This window comes from Phoxinus phoxinus (assembly GCF_949152265.1).
Source record: "Phoxinus phoxinus genome assembly, chromosome: 4".
Classification (NCBI taxonomy): domain Eukaryota; kingdom Metazoa; phylum Chordata; class Actinopteri; order Cypriniformes; family Leuciscidae; genus Phoxinus; species Phoxinus phoxinus.
The window spans coordinates 2,579,465-2,602,325 of NC_136879.1; the positions used below are offsets into that span (position 1 = coordinate 2,579,465).

Genomic DNA, 22,861 nt, shown 5'->3' on the forward strand with positions numbered 1-22,861 from the left:
TACAGGGGAGCAGTGCCAGTGGTTGTTCTGTAGGCAAACGTCAGTGACTTGAATTTGATGCGAGCGGCAACCGGCAACCAGTGCAATTTCGTGAGGAGAGGAGTGACGTGTGCTCTCTTCGGCTCGTTGAAGACCACTCTGGCTGCAGCATTCTGGATCAGTTGCAGAGGTTTGACAGTGCAAGCTGGGAGACCAGCCAGGAGAGCATTACAATAGTCCAGTCTGGAAAGAACAAGCGCCTGAACAAGGAGTTGTGTAGCATGCTCTGATAGGAAGGGCCTGATCCTTCTGATGTTGTACAAGGCAAATCTGCATGACCGGGCAGTGCTAGCGATGTGGTCTGTGAAATTCAATTGGTCATCAATTACAACTCCAAGGTTCCTGGCTGATCTTGATGGAGTTATGGATGACGAGCCTAGCTGGATGGTGAAGTTGTGATTAAGTGCTGGGTTAGCTGGGATTACAAGTAGCTCTGTCTTCGCAAGGTTTAGTTAAAAGTGGTGGTCCTTCATCCAGCCAGAAATGTCTGTCAGGCAGGCTGAGATGCGAGCGGCTACCGTCGGATCATCCGGTTGGAATGAGAGGTAGAGTTGTGTGTCATCAGCGTAGCAGTGGTAGGAAAAGCCGTGTTTCTGAATCACTGATCCTAGTGATGTTATGTAGATTGAGAAGAGAAGTGGTCCAAGCACTGAGCCCTGAGGCACACCAGTGGCTAGATGTTGGGTCTTAGACACCTCACCCCTCCACGACACCCTAAAGGACCTACCCGAGAGATAAGACTTGAACCACTGGAGTGCAGTTCCCAAGATGCCCTTCATCTTTAGGATTGACAGGAGGATCTGGTGGTTAACTGTGTCAAAGGCAGCAGACAGATCCAGCAGGATGAGAACTGAGGACTTGGAAGCTGCCCTTGCCAATCTCAGAGCTTCAATTACTGAGAGCTGAGCAGTCTCAGTTGAGTGTCCGCTTTTGAAGCCAGACTGATTGTTGTCCAAGAGGTTGTTCTGCGTAAGAAAGGAGGAGATCTGGTTGAAAACAACTCGTTCAAGTGTTTTTGCGACGAATGGAAGAAGGGATACCGGTCTGTAATTCTCTAGATGTGCTGGATTTAGAGTGGGTTTCTTAACCCCCTGGGGTCTGAGGGGTTTTTGGGGCCCTTGAGAGGTTTTGACATGCCCTGACATTTGTGCTTATTTCAGCTACTTACAACATACCTTTGGCCAACACATAATTCTGCTGTTTTGCAGCACAAACTCTGCTACAATAATATGTGAGCAAAATGGAAGTTACATGTTTGCATTTTATAGAAAAAAATATTATGCGTGGTTAGTAAGTTTTGGGAAAAAATTTGTCACTGCAATGAGCTCATATAACTCATACTGAATAGTTTGGCACAAGACTTTTGAGTTACCATTCTTGTAGGCTAGAATGTTTACTACAAAATGATGTGAAAATCATTCTGATCACTCTTTCACAAAACAACAATATAATGATTTAAACTTTGCAAGTCAGTTTTTGTGCCAGCACTGCTTTATGCGTAGGGGTGTTGATGGCCATGAATATGAATGAGGGAAGACAATAGACACTCCCCCATCAATGGCTAATGCCCCCATCATGGTGCTGTGAGGCAGAGAGGAGAATCTGAGAATGAGAGGACATTCGAAGGTTTTGTTTTTTAATCTGTTTTTATTGTAATTCCTCTATGTTGAGGAACTAAATGTTGTGCCTCACAAGACCACAGTGCTACCGTACATATATAAACATATAGTACTAGTCAAACGTTTGGACACATTACCATTTTTAATATTTTTGGAAGATGGCTGCATTTATTTGATAAAAAATACAGAAACAACAGTAATATTGTGAAATATTATTACAATTTAAAATAATGATTTTCTATTTTAATATACTTTAAAATATAATTTATTTCTTTGATCAAAGCTGAATTTTCAGCATCCTTACTCCAGTCTTCAGTGTCACATGATCCTTCAGAAATCATTCTAATATCATGATTTGATAATCAGGTATTATCAATGTTGGAAAAACAGTTATTATTATTATTATTATTAAAAAGAAAAGCATTTATTCAAAATAGAAATCTTTCCTAACAATATAACTTAACACATCCTTTAAAAAAAAGAAAGAAAGGTAGTGTATACTGTTACAAACAGACTCATGGGCGAATGTGAGTAAACAGAGGTCACTTGCGGTCCAGTTTCCCGCGCAGGAATCACGCAGTCTGTGCAACCATGTCAACATCAGTCTCGGTTTTCCATGACAGGGTGGACTTGGACCAGTTGCTTGTTTGCCATGGCTCTCTTCGGGACCGGTGCTTGGACATGTTCATTGTCACATCTGTTGATAACACAATCAAAGAAACTGTATTATTATCGCTATCAATCACTATGGCCATGGATTAAGAAAAAGACAACCGATTTTGTAATTTCACACAAGAATAGGTAGGCCCTACTTGTATATTATGACGAGTATATTATGTATATTGTAAACACAATTACATTTCATCAGTAAAATATTACGTCTGTGCACTTACCATCATTCTCGATTGAGAACTGAACGACACCTGCGTCCTCTGCTGTGCTGGAGGAGAGTGTGATGCAAACACATTCCTAAAAAAATAAAAACAACTGTGTTAGCATACATTATCCAAAGATGGGCGATTAATGGGTATGGACGCACAATGCATGTAGTCTATATATCTGTTGATGGGCCATAGGACGGAGAAATATCTATTTATGGGCCATAGATCGCGCTGTTGATGGCCATTATCTGCGCACGCATTTAGAGCATTTCAAACATTTACACCTGCATTCACAATCATCTGTGGCAATATTTTAGCGTGTGTCATAGGCTAACCAAAACCGAACATTTATATATAAAAATATAATGTCTAACGTTAGTATTTAGACAGTATCACATTTTACCGGAGGCTGAAATATATTTGCACGAAATCATATTTACACCTAAGCAGATATTCGCAAAAGTCAGTATTTTTAGCATGATAATCAGTGTCATAAGCTAATCAAAACGGATTGAAACATAATACAAATATGTTTAGAGAGTAATATCACATTGAAACACGACCATATACGAATGTTAGGGATATTGTAAGGCAATCTTTCCTGTAGGCTAATATGTCAAAAGCTAACCAAAACTAAGCAAAATATAGTCTGAAAATTCACATGAGTTCTATATAATCAGAAAATAATTATATAAACACTAAACAACTTACTCGAACTTGTATCCTCTGTGGGATCAATTCGCTCTTGAAAATGCAGCTGTTCTCCGTCTGAGATGCAACCGTTTCTCTGAGGAAAAGGTGAATTCTTCCTCGCTGTCCATAATCATCTGGAGGACGTCTTTACCGGAGAAGCGTGCCATCCTCAAAACGCGACGAACTATCCGTGAATCTGACGAGAAACTGCGTGTTTTCATCATGGTATTGATCGGAGGGCGTGTGCGATGCGTATAGATCACCTCAACTATTAGCATGTGAATAGCGCCGGGGGGCGTGGCGGCATCAGCTCATTAAAAATAAGCTAATGATTAACAGATGATAGTGCTAAAGAATAAGGTTTGTAATACTGTTTTTATGAGCTCAGACATGATCACAAAATATTTTTTAAACAATTTATTTCAACAATATATTGATGAATTCATACATGAAGCATTATACAGTATATTCACACATAGAAGCGGTAAAGAAAAGTAAAACAATAGTAGGCCTAATGACATTAAAATTTGTCTAGGCATTAAATAACATTTTTCTAGCCATCAAATTAAGGCCCCGTTTACACGATGGGAAAACGCAGATATTTCCCTGCGTTTTGGCCTGTCATTTACACGAAAACGCCGTTTTTTTCACAGGAAAAGATTATTTCTAAAAACTCCGACCAAAGTGGAGATTTCTGAAAACGCCGTTTATGGGTTGCCGTGTCAACTGGGAGAAACGGGGTTTTAGGTTCTCTCTTGTTGATTCTGAGGATTCTGATTGGTTTGCATGCCTTTATCCTTCTCCCTACACTGCCGCCCATAGGTTTGGCATAGTTATAAAGGCGCTCGACGGCGTATTTATGCGGGTTGTGTGCACAATGTTATTATTGAAAACGGAGGGGGGGAAATATTTGTTTCTCTAAATACCCGGCTATGTGTAAATGTGGCCTAAATTTTTACAGACTATCACATTTTGCTCTAGGAAGTAGCTGACTAGAGTTTCAACTATTTCACTGACGTTCTCTTGCAGACGTCACAGATGTCATTCTAACTTTTGGGATGTAAGAGTGTGGACGTGTTTCGTTGAACTCCTCACGAGGACTTTGTAGCTTTTGGAATTAAAATCTCTAAACCTTTGGAGCTGGATAAGCCTTGGTGCTGGATAATAAGAGTTTTGGTTCTCTTTCAACAAATGGATTTGTAAAAACGTAAGGCTATTTTTGATACTGTGATTTTTAACATGATGTATTTTTAATATTATGATGTTTGAAACACTTTTTAAAGATGTTTTATGTAAAATATAACATTTTACGAATAATGTGTGAAAGTTTAATGCTTACGGATCAACATTTTTTTTTTAAATATCTTTTTGTAATGAAAAAACTCTCTTAACTTCTTTTACTTTTCTGTAAATGAGTGAACATTGACTTTAACGTTTGTAAAAAAAAAAATCTTGTTTTAGATGCTGTAATACTAACACATTTTGATAACTTTAAGAAAATGCATTTTAATATTTTACAAATGTATCAAAACATTAAATGTGTATTTTAAGGATAACAGTAGCATCATTTTCTAATTGGCTTCTTGTCAGCAGTTTAAACCGACATGTAGACTTTTACATATGTGGTACTTTTTGTTTTCAGAATTAAAAAAAAAGTTTTGACAAAGCTAGTTGACATCCACCTCGAGGTGAGAAGGCTGGGGAGAAGCGAGCCTCCCCTGTCGTCTGCCCACATCGAGCAGCTAGAAACGATGGACGAGTTTAAAAGAGAGGAGGAACGCCTCAAAGATAAAGATGCCTTTGACTCCCTGGTATGCACAATCTAGAAGTGATATAATTTTATGCACCATTTAATTTATAAATATTATTCTGTGGTATATAAGTCAGAACTTGTTATAGGCTATTGTTTTTCTAACATGTCAGGAATGTTACACCCTCTCTTTAAAGGTGCTTCAACTCAGCAGAATTGGAGGGAGAGATCTGAGAGATGGAATACATAAAATTTTAGACAGGTATTTTTAACAAGATCCCTACATATAGGAACATGTTACACGCAGAACACAAAACGCGTTACATTTATTGTCACAGTTTGCTGGTCGACGGACGATGTGACGCATCTTAACCAACTTATATACATTTTATTCACTAGACCACTGTCCAAAACAAGAAAGCTGTGGAAAAAAAAAAGAAAAAGCTCCAGAAAACTGCATTGACTGCCATTTTCATATTTCATAAAAAAAAAAAGTTAGACAAATGCAAGTTGCCTCTGTCATCCGCCCATATAGTGCAGCTGGAGACAATGGAGGAGATTAAATGCTTATTAATTATCTGAAATGCAATCATGAGTCCTCAAAGAAACTTGATGTGCAAGGTATAAAGAGGAGGGGATTTCACAAGTGCAGGGACAGGAAAGTATGTCATTGGAGCTATAAAATGGTCAACTCTGTTGTTTTCTGGAATCGATTAAACAGAACCACATTTCATTAGTCTACTCTTGGCACTCTCACCCATGCTAAAGTTCCTGTAGATTACCACACATGTGCCATTTCTAAATGGTGAATTTGTTTCCTCAGGCTCTTCACCAACCGGCTAATGTCGAGTTTTATCATGAAGGGGAAGGGAAAGAAGCAAAAACTGCCTCTAGAATCAACCAAAACATTTGAAGCAATTACAGGTACACAGCAGTTTCCCACATCATTTAAGTTTAACACTAACTCACTTGTTTTCACTACCTCAACATATTCTAGTGTCAGTGTAGCGGGTCCCGGCTAGGTCTCCGCTGGCAGATATATATATAATCCTCTCCTAGGAGTGCTCTGGAAATATATGAAATGTTACAGAGAAATCAGTGACGCAGAAACACAGTTGCTCATTCTCCATTGACTCGGATTATGTTTTATTTTCAACTTCAATTTAACTTTGTATCTGCAATCATGAGTTGTTTTCTGTTATTTTGTCTGCTTTGCATTTAAGCACAGGTTATATTCACATTTGGATAACATGAAGCAATATATTCTTGAAAGGTCTGTTTTCACATAAATGTATACTCGCATATTTTACAAACATTAGCTTATCAAAATTTATATGAAACCAAAAACACACATTTTCCATTTAAATCACATTTTTGGTCTATCATCAATCATATCTGCACTTTTCTCTTTAACATCTGTCACCTTTGTTCTCTTATCAAAAGAGTATTTTTGTAATAAATGTACATTTTATAAGTGTTCACTTTATACAACAGGGTAATTCTCATTTGCAGTTAGTTGTCACATTTACACTATAAGAACTGACACTTCAAAAATAAACATCTCTGCCTCATAACTTTGGCACTCAGTTCTCTGAACTTACTCTGTATTATTGTAATATTAACACACGTGCGCCCTTAAACATGGTCGCAGCCGTAACTGGTCTTATGCTGTACATTCACATTAACTTTTTACCCTTTTTAACACATATAGCTGTTTTCCACACACGCTGAAATAACCCACAAATGCCCTGAAGCCATAAGAAAGAAATATAAACAATCTGCGGGCATCGGCCGCCATTTTCTCAACTGCGTATTATCAATTTTAACTGTTTACACATTTGACATGTTTTTAGCTTACGGAGCACACTTCACTGGGGATTCATATAAGCTTATAAACATCTGGAGTCACATAAAAGGTGTGTAACTGACCTGGAAATATATGAAATGTTACAGAGAAATCAGTGACGCAGAAACACAGTTGCTCATTCTCCATTGACTCGGATTATGAGCTTATCTTGCTCTGCGCATCGCTAAATGTCCCCGTGTGACACTACTCGTGATTACTGCCACCCTGTGTCCATTTTAGGAAATGAATGTCATTGTGTGCTTTTTACGTATCCTCTCATTAATATTCAATTATATAAATCAAAATAAAATAAAATACTATTGCAATAGAAGGAAAGGAAACAAAAAGTAATAATCTCAACAAAACTTATTTTGTGAGTGTCACATCAGTGTTAGCAAAAATATTGCAGTCTTACACCTTCCTAGCATACAGCGAAGCGAGTTTACAGAACCAATCTTCAGTCAGGTGTATGCTGCCATATACCACACCAGTCACCATGGGTCTGTGCAGTATTGCCACTTAGTTGATATTTGACAGGAGGAATAAGGAACTTCTCAGCTGGTTATTTTCACATAAAAAATATTGTATGTGAAGTCATTGCAATGTAACACTGGTTTTCTTATATATATATATAAAAATGTATATATTTTTTTGTTTTTGTTCAACTCTTGCAGCGGCTGTCTTGAAATGGGATGCAAAAATGTGACTGAGGCTACAATCAAGCTCCATGCCGCAGACCACCTAAAGCATGCGCCGGGAAGGAAGGGAGGGGGAGGGCACACAGGGGTTTAAATATTCTATAATTTAGGGGATATTATTATAATTTTTTTAGTTCACTTGCCGTTTAAATAATTAAATTCATTTTATTTATTTATCAGCCTGTTCAGCGCTGAGAAGAATGGGAGGGGGAGGGCATACAGGGGTGGTGAAATTTTGTGTAGTTAAGGGGAAATTCTATATATTTTTGTTCACTTGCTTTTTGTTCATTGTTTCAAATTTGTTTTAGTAATCAGCCTGTTCAGATTTTTTTTAAATCATTAAAGATGTAAAAAAAAAAAAAAAAATTGGCATTTCAAACTATTTATTTATATTTTTGTCCTTTTTAATAGATCAGGGGCCGTATTCACAAATAATTTTATCTTACCACTAGGAGTACTCCTAAATCGCACTAAAATATTTTAGCTAGGAGTGTTCTCTTAAAAGTTATTCACAACGCCTTTCAGACCTACTCTTAGTAAGGAAAAATGACAACTGCTAAACTAAGAGTGAGTCTTCGTTGCTATGGATGACGTCAATTCTCATGTTAAGGCCCCCAAAAGTGCCCAAAAGGTAGTAATATAATAATAATAATAATAAAGAAGAAGAAGAATCCCATGGAAAACAATAGGGCCTTCGCCTTTTCAAGGCTTGGGCCCTAATAATTCAAGTTCAAGTCATTACATCACACATCATAAAAGATCACTCTCCTTGAACCTGTGAAGAAAAAGTTTAGAATGAAGAAGCATAAGGCTGTTTTTGTTGGGGAAAGCCCCATAATTAATTAGCAAGCAAGTAAACAATTTACTAATGCCAGGCTGAACGGAAAATCTGTTTTCGCGCTCTCAACCTAGATTGAACCCTCAGTCACACTAGTAAGGAATAAATAGTTATAGCACAGTAGGAAAACAAACAGAAAATAAATAAAAAAATCCCTCAGTTTCAAACCCTGTCCTTGTACGCCATCTCATAACACGGATGACTGCTACTTTTAACCCTCTTTACATATCAATCGTTCTCAGAAAGAAAAGAAAACATCAACACATTTAACTGTAATCGCTACTTGAATCATCTGCATAATTTTGTTCATCCCCATCATCATTTCGGATAGTCTGTCATTTTCAATTGAACAGACATTCCAGTTTTCTCATATTCACCCCTGAATAACAAAATTATCAGCATAACACATACAATCATAACTCCTAACATTCAACACTTGTCATATACCAATATCAATACTAAGCCCTATTTTGATTTAATCAAATAAAATCCTCAAAGTCATCACAAAACATAAAAACCACATCCTCCTCCAGGCGTGTTGATCATCTTGGACCCAGGTGTCACACTGATCTCTTGAGACATTTCTTGCTTAATAAAGTCAGAGTCCTTTTCCCCTGAAAACACATATCCACTTTGCTTACGTTAACAAGTCAGTATTCATACATTTGGAAACAGAATCAGTTCAGCTTGATGCAATCCATCCTGACATTCTGCAAAAGGAATTTTTTTAAGTTATGCTCTGTACAAGGTGTAGCACCTTTCTGCCACAATAATAACCCAGGCCAGGACACTTAGCAAAATTCATCCATAGCCATTATTTCATTGGGCACATTTTGCCCTGCCTCCCAAACCTGCATGCTCTCTGTAAAGAAAAACAAATTTCGAGGTTATTGTCAGATAGTAAAGTACGTAGTTTCTTTTGTCTACTGTGCTCCCGTGGCCTTCGATGCTCTGGCGTTTCCTGTTGAAAACAATCCAGACAGCAATTTTGTTAGGCAGAAAAATGGCTTCTTTCAGGGCTTTTACCCAATTACCCATAGTGTTCTCCCAACATTTATTCAGCAAATGTGAACCCCTTAATAAACCATATTTGGCAATTGTTATACCATCCCCCTTTTGATGGTCGACACAACTCGATCATCAATTTAACATAACATTTAACATAGTGTCTTCGATAAAGTCTGCCCTCAACACTAACCCAAACGTTGTCCTTCAAACAAACTTCCTCCAGACATCTTTCTCTGAAAACATCACCCTCTGAAACAAAAATATTACATTCTTCACTTAAAGCCACAATCTCATTTTCTTATCGAAGCAACAGCCCTCAGTCTCGCCGCGTATCCTGCTTTTTCAGGTCTGTTGTTTGGTCTTACAACTCAGTCCTCTACAACCATTTTTGAAGTCATCAATTGTTTCTGTCAGTCAAAAAAAACATTCTCCTCCTGTTTACAATAATCATAAATGCAGGGAACTACACTAACCTTTTCCACTGGTGGCACTTGCGCTACTAACTTTTTCAGTTACTGGCGCAAAACATGATTTGGTCGCACAAATTATTTATAGTAAGCCGCTCTGGATAATAATGAACAATAATGAAACTGTATTGCATACAGATGTGCTTTTTATTTTACTTGCCATCTTTTAAACCACATGCCGCCTTGTTTTTTTTAACATTAGTTGGGATAGATTTACTGCAATAGAAAATACAGTACACAATAATGTGCAAAATTAATTTCTTTTGGATTTCAACATGCTATGGTTGGCACAGATGGGCAGACTCCTGAACTCTTAAAATAAATATAATCAATATAATAATAGATTTTCAGCAGCTATTGACTATTCGGTATTAAAGGGGTCATGACATGAGAAACCAAATGTTCCTTGATCTTTTGGTATATAAGAGGTCTTTGTGTCATTAAAACGTCCTGCAAGTTTCATAGCTTAAGACGTCCTCCCCATTATAAACGAATCATTTACTTAATCAAGCTCTAAATACAGCTCGTTCTGGATCCATGGTAAAAAGTGACGTCACGGTACGTAGTGACGTACCAGCGTTTGCATATGACCGCCTCCAGCGCAAGACAACTACGCTTTAAGCGCAAGGCAACTACGCTCAATTTGTATCATTGTCGCGCCCGCGCGCCGCGCTCCTCACAAGTTTCGGTTTGCTTGACGCCGAAATGCAGTGGGGGAGTGCTGCTGCGTCAAGGGATATGTACCTGTCTATACATTTCGCGTGCTTCATACTGTCATTGTGTAGCTTCAATTTACATGAAGCTGCGTTTACGTGGACACTTATAATCGTATTGACGGCTCAATCGGACTAAAAAAATCTTCATGTAAACACCTTAATCGATCGGATTGAGGTCGATCCGAATGCAATTTCGATCGGATTGAAAGGGGTGGTTTATTCCTTTTGTAATGTGATCGAGAGAACATGTCAACACTTGATCGGATTGAAAACCGAAACTGAAAGGACTGCACATGTACAATGACGTAGGCTATGACGCGCGGAACGAGCTGTTCTTCCTGTTGAATAAAGTGTCATATAAATGAGTGTCCCGTCATTCTAAAATTCTCATTTCACTCAGCACCTGTGAAGTGGAGCAGGACAACGTCCCACTAATTGTTTTGGATTCTCATCCACAGACGACTGGTTTTGGCCGCGGGGAGGGCCATTTTTACTGCGTGATAAATATAACCAGCACGGCAAAACCGGTTCAATGCTCATTGTCTCCAAATCATGACCAGAGACGGATTAATATTACGTCTGCTGTTTAAAACAAATAAAGAACCAATAGAGGAGAATAGTTATGCGCGAACAGCGGGAAACGTGTGACATATAAACGCGCACATCAACCCGATTACTTTATAAGTCGCGGGGCTGAAGCCAACTTTGTGTTGAATGCTCAGAGCACGTTATAAAACGTATTCTTAAAATACAAATTTCTGTTTTAATAAATGCTCATAGTAAATCATAGCATATTGCCTAAAACATAAGGTAGGTACAAAAATAATCAGTGATACATTTGCGACCCATTAAAAATTAGGGTCGCAATGGCATTTCAAAAGGTCGCATATGCGACCATTTTGGTCGCAGTGTAGTTCCCTGAAATGGCTCTCTGGATAATTTGATATTGACTTAGCCAATGTCTCACTTTGTTGTTGCCGTCAAATCTATAACCCACGATGGACAACGATATACTGTACAACTCCACAATTCCAATTTACATAAATACCTAAACTGATGCAGAAAGTAATTCAAATCTACATCATAAATGACAAAAGTAATTACTACCAGACACAGCTCGACGACCAATCAACTTAAAGCTCGTCCCATGTTCTGTATCATCTTCTCATCAGATTCACTCAGCATTTGCCTTCTTTAAAACTTGTAATTTGCCTTAACCCATCTGTAATGATAAAACTCTCCAGAGGTTAAAGACACAATATACACACTATTCAGGCGGAATATTAGTACCCCCAAACTAACACATACAAGACATAAAGTGCTGTCACCATCACACACACTCATGCTAGACACACATTATGTTAACTGCTCATTTCCAATGTTCGCTTTTTTTTATATTAACTCTAAAATTATCTCTAAGTTTTAAATAAGATTTAAACTTCACATTTTCCTGTAGCTTTTATATAATTTTACATGGCCTCTTAAACCGTTTCAAATGTTCATTATTTTGTCTTTAGGAAAGTCAGCTGGGTTGTTTTGGTTCATTATCATTATTTTGTTTAAGCTTACCTTACCAGGCCTGATAACAGAAAGACAAACAGAGTACCAAGTCCCTTCCTCCACTCAGCAGTCTCTCTCCCTATACACAAATTATATTTTCAACAGCCTCCTTAGACTGAAACTTAATTAATCATAGAACCCTTAATAGTTCATAAATGTTAATATATAAATGTTTAACTCAAATTAGAACCATTACAACAATCTAAAATACATTATGCTGTGAGCATTTCTAAGGTTATCTTTAGTTTGAATACTTGTATAAATTCTCAATTCACCTAACCTTTGTTGTCCAAACTCTACAAAACTGTCTTAATATTTAGTCACCACCATGTCTAACCTTCAGGAGTTAAAACCATCTTATAGACATATTAGTTCAAAATCAACACTTCTATAACTTTCCTTGCCCATAAGGCAACCAACATCATGTTCCTTATATAAATTAATAAGTTTTGTCACTGTCTCCCCAACAAATAATGACAATCACCTTATGGTCTCAGCTGGCTCTTGAAAGCACATTTCCCATTAGCTCTATCTATAATTTCCATCAGACTTGTCACAATTGAAAACAAGCCATACAGTGAATGGCGGGGGTTTTCTCTCTGATGAGTGATATAGAGGAGCTCACATTTTCTCGGTCAGAGACAGGCCGTGACTCCTCACAGCGCACCTCACCTCCCAATGCTCTGCTGACCCCAGTGGCCTCTAGTAATCAGCGCTCAACTCTCATACCTTTCTCACATAACACCTCCATCCGGAGGTGTCCAGTGTTCGTGGCCCCCTGCGTTAAATAGTCCCCTGGCCAGGAAGATCTATTCGTCCTTGAGTAGCCACGTACACACTTGGACCCGCTCATTCCCATCACACAATCAGTTTCTTCAACAGAACTCAGCTGTTTTCTGGAGCTTAGGAAAGGCACATTCAAGAGTCACCTCCCTCTGGACTGCCTAATAGTGTTAAGGGAGACAGGTTAATAACAACAGTATTTAATCACAAATCTGGTAGACCTGTCCGAATCAACAAAATCTCAGTGAACTTTACACACATTCAGTGTACATCTATAGCCATGGTCATAGGTCCTGTGTCATGGTGAAGGCTAAGATCAGACAAAGACGTTACTGGTCCTAAAATAACAAGTACAAAAATGTCTTCTCAATTCAGGTCTACATTATTATCTTAAAGACTTCTTTAAAGTCATTCAGTTTTACAATCTAAAATATTTAATTACAAATTGCCCTCTGTATGGCAATGATTTCCTTTAACATCTGTGTCTATAATTTTCAACTGAAACACTGTGCTTTACTATAAATAGCTTATCGTCATGACAGGCTAAGGTAACAGCTTTCTGTCATTGAATGAGAGAGAGAGACTCGAAGGCCTCCAGGAGTGGTACACTGTCTCTCATTCTAAACATTCTCAACTTTATCTACTTTATCTTTTAACTCTAGCCCAGCTTAAGGCACCTTTGCCAGAAATTACATACGTTTCCAATATTAAAATAATTTTATAGTTGTCTTTTGCCCATACATCAGGGAATTTAGACATTAAAATTTTCACTCATATTGGGACTGTCACACTGGCAGTTTCAGTCAAGTCCTAAGCTTATCTTTTAAAACCAAAACATCATCTTCTAGCTCCTTCATGGTCACCACTACCAAGCTGTTTGTTTAAACAGATCCCTTTCTACACATTTTTACATTTAGTAACTCTAAAACCCAGTGATACTGCTTCTGCTTATTTGATCTTAAATACAAATAGTTATTCTATTTCTCAATAACATTTCAAATTTCATCTCAATTTTAGTTGTCAGATTCTCAATTACAATCTGCAATGTTTTTGTTTTTGTTTTTTTTAAGCGTTTCATTAAAAGACAATCATCTTTTTAGTTACCAGTATTTTACAAATATTTTTCATTTACTGTAATTTTACATCTACTGGTAGTTTAGTTCTTTTTCCTTTTAAAAGGATTTCCTTACGACTTAAATCTTTCAACTTTCTTTTCTCTTTCAATCTACTTACGACTTCCATCTATCAACTTTCTTTTCTCTTTCATTTACTTACGACTTCCATTCACATTCTTAGTTCTTTCTCAGACGAAAACTTTAATATCGTCATTCAAATACTGTTCTACTTTCAAACCCACATTAATACACGTCACTAGCCGCGTTTCCATTACAGATTTGCGCAAATGTTTTGCGCTTTTATCTAAATATCGATACAAAACTATTGCGAAATGACGGCGTTTCCATTAACCGATGTTATGCGACTAAAACGTCCTTTTTTCTCTCGCGATAAAGTCATTCTAAAAATCACGGCAGCGGACGTTGGTTTATATAATCTCACAGCCACGGAGCCACCGCATTTGACATTATTATTATTAATGGAAGGAGACGTACGTGTTATCCAAGCATTAATGGCAGGGAAAGACCCTTATATTCCAAACTAAATATAAGGAGTTTCTGGGTGTTTCACCCTCATTTCTGCGCTGAGGTTTTGATTGTGGCATTTCTTTGAAGTTTAGAATCCAGTATTCCTATAGGCTAATTATTGTTTCTTTTATGAATTTAATAAAGAACTCTGTCTCCTATTCCAAACGATCCATGTAGGCTGCTTTTGTGTCCATTCGTTTTTTCCTTTTTAAACCCGTAATTGAAAAACGAAAAATAAACGGTTGTCTTTTTAAAACGCAAAGTTGAACACCACAATTTTAATTTAAACTGGCTACACCAACTGCTGCGCAAAAAAGTAAATATCGACGAATTTTCAGATGTTTGTTTAATGACTTTTTTCCCCTTTATTAAACATGTAAAATATTCACAAATTAATATGGAAAACTTGTCGATTTTACTGGTTTTCTAAGGCCAAATTAGAACCTGGAATTGACATTTTCCCGCAGTGCTGAATAAGAAAGAGCCATTAATATTATTAAACCATTGTTTTCTAACTCGGCTAAAAACATCTCCATCTCCGCTGTTAAGCAGATGCTCTTTTAGAGAGAAATGCACCTTTCATACGGATTACTTAATCAGAACAAAATGTATTAGCTTTCGATTCGAATTTGTTCGTTTTAAAGTGGACATTTCAAGCTTTAGCCTACATAGGTTTGTTTCAGTTCTCGCGCTCCAGTTCAGGGAGATCATGAAAACGCGCCTGATTGTTTTATTTTATTTTACAAAAGCACAACATTTTCTTGTTATTGTTTACACAAATAAAAGTAGTTACAAATAATGTATTATTATTTTCTGTATGACCAGAAATTATAGAGTAGGCTATAGGCTATATTAAGTTGTTTCACTGTTAATAGGAAAATGCAAGTGTTCACGCCCGCGCCTCCGTGCCATAGTGCGCGCTCCACACTCCACACATAGGCCTACCCTTAGATATGCGTCAAAATATTGTGTTTATTTGTGATAATCTCAGCTCTGTATTATTATTGTCTAACCCGTATTATGAATGACATTTGACGAATTGCTTTGTTCCTTTTTTGGATAAAAGCGTCATCTAAATATGTAGCCTAGTAAATGTTATAATAATGATGATAATTATTGCGTACATGGACCCCAAACACACCGCGTCTTCTAAGTCAGGTGACTGTAAATGCGCAAAAACTGTTTCCATTGCAGTTTTGCGAAATATTCCTTTTTCGAATTGGCTGAAAAACCTCCTCATGCGAGCGTAAAAACTTTTTTGCGATAAACGAGAGTTTTTGCGAAATTGACGTGTTTCCATTGAGCGTATTTTCAATTCGCAATTTCAATTTGCGCAATTTGAAGGGTAATGGAAACGCGGCTAGTTTCATTCCATCAACTTTCTTTTACACCTTTCTGAGTGGTCATTTTCAGTTACTGCTAAACGCAGCTGACCACAATTAAAACATCCTCTGTCCCTTGCCTATAGTTCGATCACCGTGAGCTTTCTAGCAGCTCCAACTCACTGCACACACTTGAAGCAGTGTGTCCCAATCAGGAATGTAGACAGAGCTGATAAGCAGTTCTCTGTATTCTCTTACAGTCCACCAGTGGCGGATTCAATCACTAGCCAAATCATAATCTTCATCATTATTATTGGCAGACCATTCATTTTCTGCACGGAAATGCATAAATTGTTTTAACAAAGTTTCTGTTTAAACTTTAACACTTGTCCAGGGAAAATTATCCGCGACCCATAATTTCCTTTATAAAAACAGACAATGTCTTTTTTCTTCAATGACTTAATATCAACAAAATATCTGACATTTTACATTATTGAATTCCAAAATATGTCTTTTCATCTCTCTAATTCTGTATTATCATCAACAACACTGATTACAATAGCAAGTACACATTTAACATCCGGAAGCCGGGCTGAAGAAGCACGCGCTGTTGCTGTACTCTCCCAACATAGCTGGAGTCTTAAGGTTCAAAAGATAATGGTTGTCAAACCAAAAATAAACATAATTTCACTCTTTATTTTACCACTAAAATATAGAATTGTTCCCCATTTTGCTTAATGAAACATATATTTATCTTTATAACATGTTAATCCCTGTTAATCGTACTCAATACCTTATTATTATTATTTTTAATCCGAACCTCACTTTTCATACCATTACTTAATCTGACTTAACAGGCGTTCATAAATAGTTCCATAAATTTTATCAGAAATGTTATTTTCATAACATACATTTTCTACAGTTGTTTTCTTCTCAAGATGGTTAGTCTGCAGATTCAACAAGTATTATCATTACTGTCTCAGTCCCACTTATCTCTACTGTTTTTACAGAAACCAAAATATCATATTACTCATATCTCAATCCTTCACAAAGACAGCCTTATTGCTGCTTGCTACTTCAACTTTTGTTACAAAAAAATCTTCTGACATCTAATGTCATGCATCCATCTAAGGGACTGTTCGTTATTTATTTATGGGGCCACCGGAGGAGTTTTGAGATCTATAGTCAAAAAAGACTTGACCCTCCCTTCGCCAGCAATACATTTTTCTATGACCCTCCAAAATGATTGTGAAAAAAGGCATGACCCTCCCCGATCATTTATTGATTAATACTGGTAATTGCGCTTGGCAAATATGTTCAGATATCTCTATGCCTAGACCTACACCAAACGTTCATTAAAAGGCTCCTGTACACCCGCCTTTTTCAAACTGGCGCAGCGCTGACTCGCGGTAGAAACTGCATGATTTGATTTGTTAAACATGAGGATTATCCGTCTGGCATCGCCGCTCACTCTTAGCCTGGACTGCCTTTGCTCAGCGCGATTTTATTCTCGCTGAAAGGCAGTCTGGAAACCATGGACCTGATTTTCGCCTCGTTTAGGGAACCAATCACAGAACGGGGAGGGAGCAGCAAGACGATGACGACATCTTTGCGACACAACTAAGCAGTTTGTTTATATCTATGGAGTCAACATGGCAGCAGACGCGAAGCTACCTTTTGATGCAGCCTTAGATATTGTTCTAAGTAGTTTAGATCGCAATTTTATTTAGAAAAAAGAGCAGCGTTTGGCGTTAAACCATTTCTCTACATACGTCATCTGGTATAATGGAAACGATTGGCTATGCGCATTTGATAGACATTCTTAGCACCCAATAAACGGCGCCGGCGCATTCGTAAACCACGCCTCAAATACGAGAAAATGAACATGTGGTTCCCAGACCCAAGTCTCAATGAGAATTGGGTCTGGCGTTAGCCAGGCTAGCTCACTCTAACATTAACCTAGATAATTGTTTGCTGTTCTTAGGCGCATAACCAAGTGTGTGTGTGGAGTGTGTAGCGCGCACTGCATGACATGGAGGCGCCGATGCGATCAACAGTGGAAACAACTTAAAATACTCTATTTATGGCCATACAGAAAAGAATAATGCATCTGTCGCAATACTTGTATTTGTGTAAACTCACAATAACAAGAAAACGTTTTGCTTTCGTAAAATAAAATAAAACAACCAGGGCGCGCTTTCATGGTCTCCGTAAACTGGAGCGCGTCAAAAAAAAAAAAAAAAAAAAAAAAACAGAAACATATCGTAGGCTATATAGCATACTAGCCTCAAATATATGGAAAAAAAATATCTATATAAAGCTTGATATGTCCACTTTTAAACGAAAAAAACAACAAAAACAAATCGAAAGCAAATATCATCTGATTATGTAATCCGTATAAGATGCATAATTTCTCTTAAAGGCGCACTTTACAGCGGAGATGTATGGAGACATGTTTGCAGCGGACACTGATTTAGAAAAAAAGAGTTTATTAATAAACAATTAAAATGCATCGTTATTTTTAAATACATATTTATTATCATTAGCCTACTTTTGCGGCAAGATTATACATGCGCTTGAGCGCAGACTGGGCTATATCCCTCCATGCAGTAGGCTATAAGCAGAAATTAACGTGCGACTAGTCAAATATTTAGTATGGCAACAATACATTTACTATATTTGACATTATTTAATTAGTAAGTATCCAGCTCTTTACATTAAATTTTTTGAGTTAACAATTAGGCTAGTTAATGAACTAATAAAATAATAGAACAAAGTTAAGATGCTAACTATAATTCTATTTAACATGACTTGTTCCACCACGCAAATGACTGTTTTTAAGGTGACAATCTGTTTTCACATCTTCACATTTGAAGATTTACTGTATCTTGAAGATTGTTGTATTGTGTTGTATCTTCTGTTATAAAGATTGACATTTCGTTAATTAAAAAAATAAGCACATAAGGTTGTTCAAATGTTCTGTTAGATGTTCTGTGTTTACTACTTTTAAAATTTTGTAGAATAATATATCTAATGAAGATATATTAACAAAAAAACCCCCGTATATATTATATATAAAACATAGCCTAGGCTATATAAAATAAAAAAAGGTCCTCATTGGTTAATTTTGCCTGGGGCTCCCACTCAGTGTTGGTTCTGTCTTGCGATGAATGGGCCTTCATGCGTGTTCTGTGATGGGATAGCTATCCGATCGTGAAAAGACCAGGTATAAATGCCCTCCGAAACGCATTCGAGACGGATTTGAATCCGATCGCTCAAACCACTTCAGGGGAGGTCTGGGCCACATTCCCGACAAAACTGGACAAGTGTAAATGCATCTGGTTGTTGAAACCACATATGTAAATTGTACTCCTCCCAAAAAATGCAATAAAATAAAAATAAACGTGAGCGTGTTATATGATATATGTCATGTTATAGCCAGACATGACGACGCTACTGCAACACGCATCACTGCAGATGAACTATTCTAGCTGGGCTAGAACTATTTGAAGAATTGAAGATAGGATTTAAATCCGTTTTGCAAAAACGCATTTATGCGACCACACCAGATATAAATGGAATCGTTTTGATAAATCAGATAGCTATCCGATCTGAGAAAACGCATGAAGTGGCCAGGTGTAAGCAGCCCTAGCACGCGTTAGGCCCATTTGTGTTTGTTTTCAGACATGATAGCGACGTAGGCTACATCACATGCAGCGGTAGAGTTACACTCACAGGACACTGCTTGTGATTAGCAATCACAAAAGTTTATTATTTGCTCGTGGTAAACATTTCATTGGCGTTCTGTTCTTTTTCTGAGCACGTGCGCACTGTCAAACAGCGCCAAACTGGACTTGATCTTTCCATCTTTCGCGTCTGATTTTTGTTGGGTCAGACCCATCTGCTAGCTATGGGGGGACCGAGACTGAGAGAGCTACATGGAAAAATATGCACAAAACAAGCCACTTTGAAAGTTTGTTGTTTTTATGAACACAAAAGTTGGGTGACCCTCCCCCTAGACTAAAAAAAGTTGGATGACCCTCCCCTCAACAAAGAATAAAAAGGCATGACCCCCCCCCCTATTTTCCTCCGGTGGCCCATTCCATAAATACCGAACGGTCCCTAATGGATGAAAAATAACAACCCTTTTATCAGTTATAATCAATCTTACTATATGGCAATACATTCTACATCAACTCTGTTCTCTTTTATCTGCTTCAAGCCAACAACTCTGTCTTTTCACACTTTTACACACGTTGAACGCAAACACAACAACCTTTCTGTTTCTCACTGCCCTGTTCAACTGATTCCCGCACCATCTTTAATAAGGTGGCGCTCAATATCATACATTTCTGTCCTTAATTTTTTTTCTCATTTGACAAAACACCGGTGTACCAAAATTTCGCAAGCTTGCTTTTGAGACATCCCCATATTGGCTGCTTCTCTGTTCTCTGTGGATTTCTCTTTTACGCGCGTTCTCCTGATTTGTCAGGCGTCCCCAGCAAATCCAATTTTTCTTTTAACCCAAATCGGTCAGGTTGCACTATTAGTGCCCTCCTAATTATGGTTTACCAAAAAGTCTGTTACGATTTTCTTGGCTCCCCCTAATTAGCTTCAGCACCCAAAAATAATTCGCTCCGTGGTGGAACAATTAATTTTCAGGTACCTATCTGTGTGAAATGTCTTGGTCTGTCACAGTTCTCAATTAATTCCAGATTATTTATCTGCTTGAAATATCTTGTTCTGTCACAGACCTCAATTAATTTCAGATTATTTTCCTCGTATCTGTTTGAAATATCTTGATCTGTACGTAGATCTCAATTAATTTCAGATTACGTACCACAGAAACAGTTCTCAGCCAATATGGTTCAATTTCACTCTTTCCCCCAATTAAACCGAATTTAAATGACCCTTACCAGAGACGTTGTTTCATTTCATGCCACTTTGCGGGTTCTTTAGATCCCAGTGGTCGACTCTCCCGGGCTCTGACATCGGCCGGCCTCTCTCTCTTAATCTGTCTCTCTTCTCCGGTGGGTTGGGCTAATCCAAAAGAAGTGAAAACAAGGGGGGTGTTCTGAAGACAGACTGTTACCTGTGAAACAGGGGTGCTCTGAAAACACCCCCATTAGTAATTAGTGCTTTCCACCTGATGAAATGAACGCGGCAAAAAATCTGAATTTTGGTCAAGCCAGAACGTATTGACCAATAATCGACTAATAGACTGGGAGATTACAGCCCTAGAAAGCAGTGATTTATGTTTTCTTTTTCAGGTTTGAAAATGCCATATCCAATACCCTGTACCATTCAATTTTATTTTGTTTAATGACATTTATGTCAAAGATACAGGAGAGTGATAATACACACATAGCAGCCAATAAAATCTGTTCAATATATGACTGCTTGTATAGCCTCATGAGTCATGACTGATGAAAAATTTGACTTGTTGTGTGCAGTAGAATTTTGATGCATCGCAATGCATCGTAGAATCGAATTGAATCGAATCGTTACCTGGTGAATCGTAATCGAATCGAATTGTGAGGGCAGTGCCAATGCACACCCCTTTTTTTTTAGAAGACAGGAAAAAAATTATTGGAGCCCAATGCGCAGTGCCCACTGTTTGTATTAGTTTTGAGCCTATGCTTTATTTTTCAGTTATGCACTTTATTTCGTTTTTGCTCTTGATCTGGTTTGTTTAATAAACATTATTTTTTTTATTAAAATGGACGTGCCTTTTGTGTTTAAGAGTAAAAGCTTTATGTTAATAGTCTATTCGTGTCTCAGCCGCGAAGCTGCGCTCCTGTGTTCAGCCTCGTTTTGTCTAACGTTAGTTTCCCATTAACTTCGTAGAATCCGAAAAGTGCCCAGATGTCCGCTTTTCCAAGCTTTGGGTGCGTTTTTAATTACCCGTCTATCACGGTCATCTCCTTCCGCCTCAGCCATCTTGATTGTTGTTGTTGTTATGCCCACGGAAGTAATTGAAACTTCACAACTTTATTGTCCAACTCAAGGCCAGAAAATAAACAGTGACATAATCGATTATGGCACTTTGCCGCATCGATGCTGAATCGTGCATGCCCCGCATTGCGATGCATCGCCGAATCGATTATTGTTGACACCACTAGTGTTTTCTACACCACATGCTGTATATAACCCGACTCCACCATGTTGTTGAGCTGTCAAATCATTGAAAAGAGGACTATTGTTTGTGTATGCGGCTGATCGAGAAATATGAACAAAGTTATAATTGTCTAAGTGCACATTGTCTGACTGATAGAAATCAGGCAACCATGTTTCAGTTAAACCAACACACATGGGTTGCAACTGTTGAAGACAAACCATCAAATCTTGTTTATGGCATTGCAAACTCTGTACATTTAACAAAAATACAGAAAAAGAGGTATTTGGCATAGTACAATCTAAATCATAATGTGTCATAAAAGAAGACATTTCATTAATTGCCTCGAAGACTTTGTCATTACAATAAATACTTTTTTCTTTGAAGTCTTTTATTGTCAAACCAGACAAAGTTCTTACGCGACTTAATGCTACATAAGCCTGTCCTTCAGTAAAAACTCTTTTTAAACTAACAACAGCACTATCGACATTTAAACCCTGAACTTTATGAACTGTGCATGCCCAAGCTAACTTTAAAGGAAACTGTTGACGAAGTCCACCTTTTGTACATACGGTTTCTTCTTCTACATATATTGGTGTAGATTGAACCATTCTTGCTGTCTCAGACAAACGCTGCTTACGTCTTTTCATCCCCACATTACTATCATCAAAACAAACGTGAATAGTTTCAGGTAATTTATTTTTATCTGAATGTGCAATGTGTGTAACTGTACCACAAACACCATTAACTAATCCATCATTGACATCAAGATTTTTAATTAACATGACACGTGCATTTATTCCTAAAAGCAACTTTGCTGCCAAGCTTGTATTATAAACTTTTACATGATGTCTAACAAGTAATTCTAATTTACCTGTTTGCT

The 22,861-nt window shown here is 37.6% G+C and overlaps 1 long non-coding RNA gene across 1 annotated transcript; it reads left to right on the forward strand.

The window, feature by feature from the left end:
- Window positions 1–4,893: 4,893 nt before the first annotated feature.
- Window positions 4,894–5,911, forward strand: LOC306997633. The gene is made up of 3 exons (XR_013797413.1): window positions 4,894–5,043; window positions 5,180–5,244; window positions 5,806–5,911. It is a non-coding gene; the product is annotated as an uncharacterized lncRNA (long non-coding RNA).
- Window positions 5,912–22,861: the final 16,950 nt, after the last annotated feature.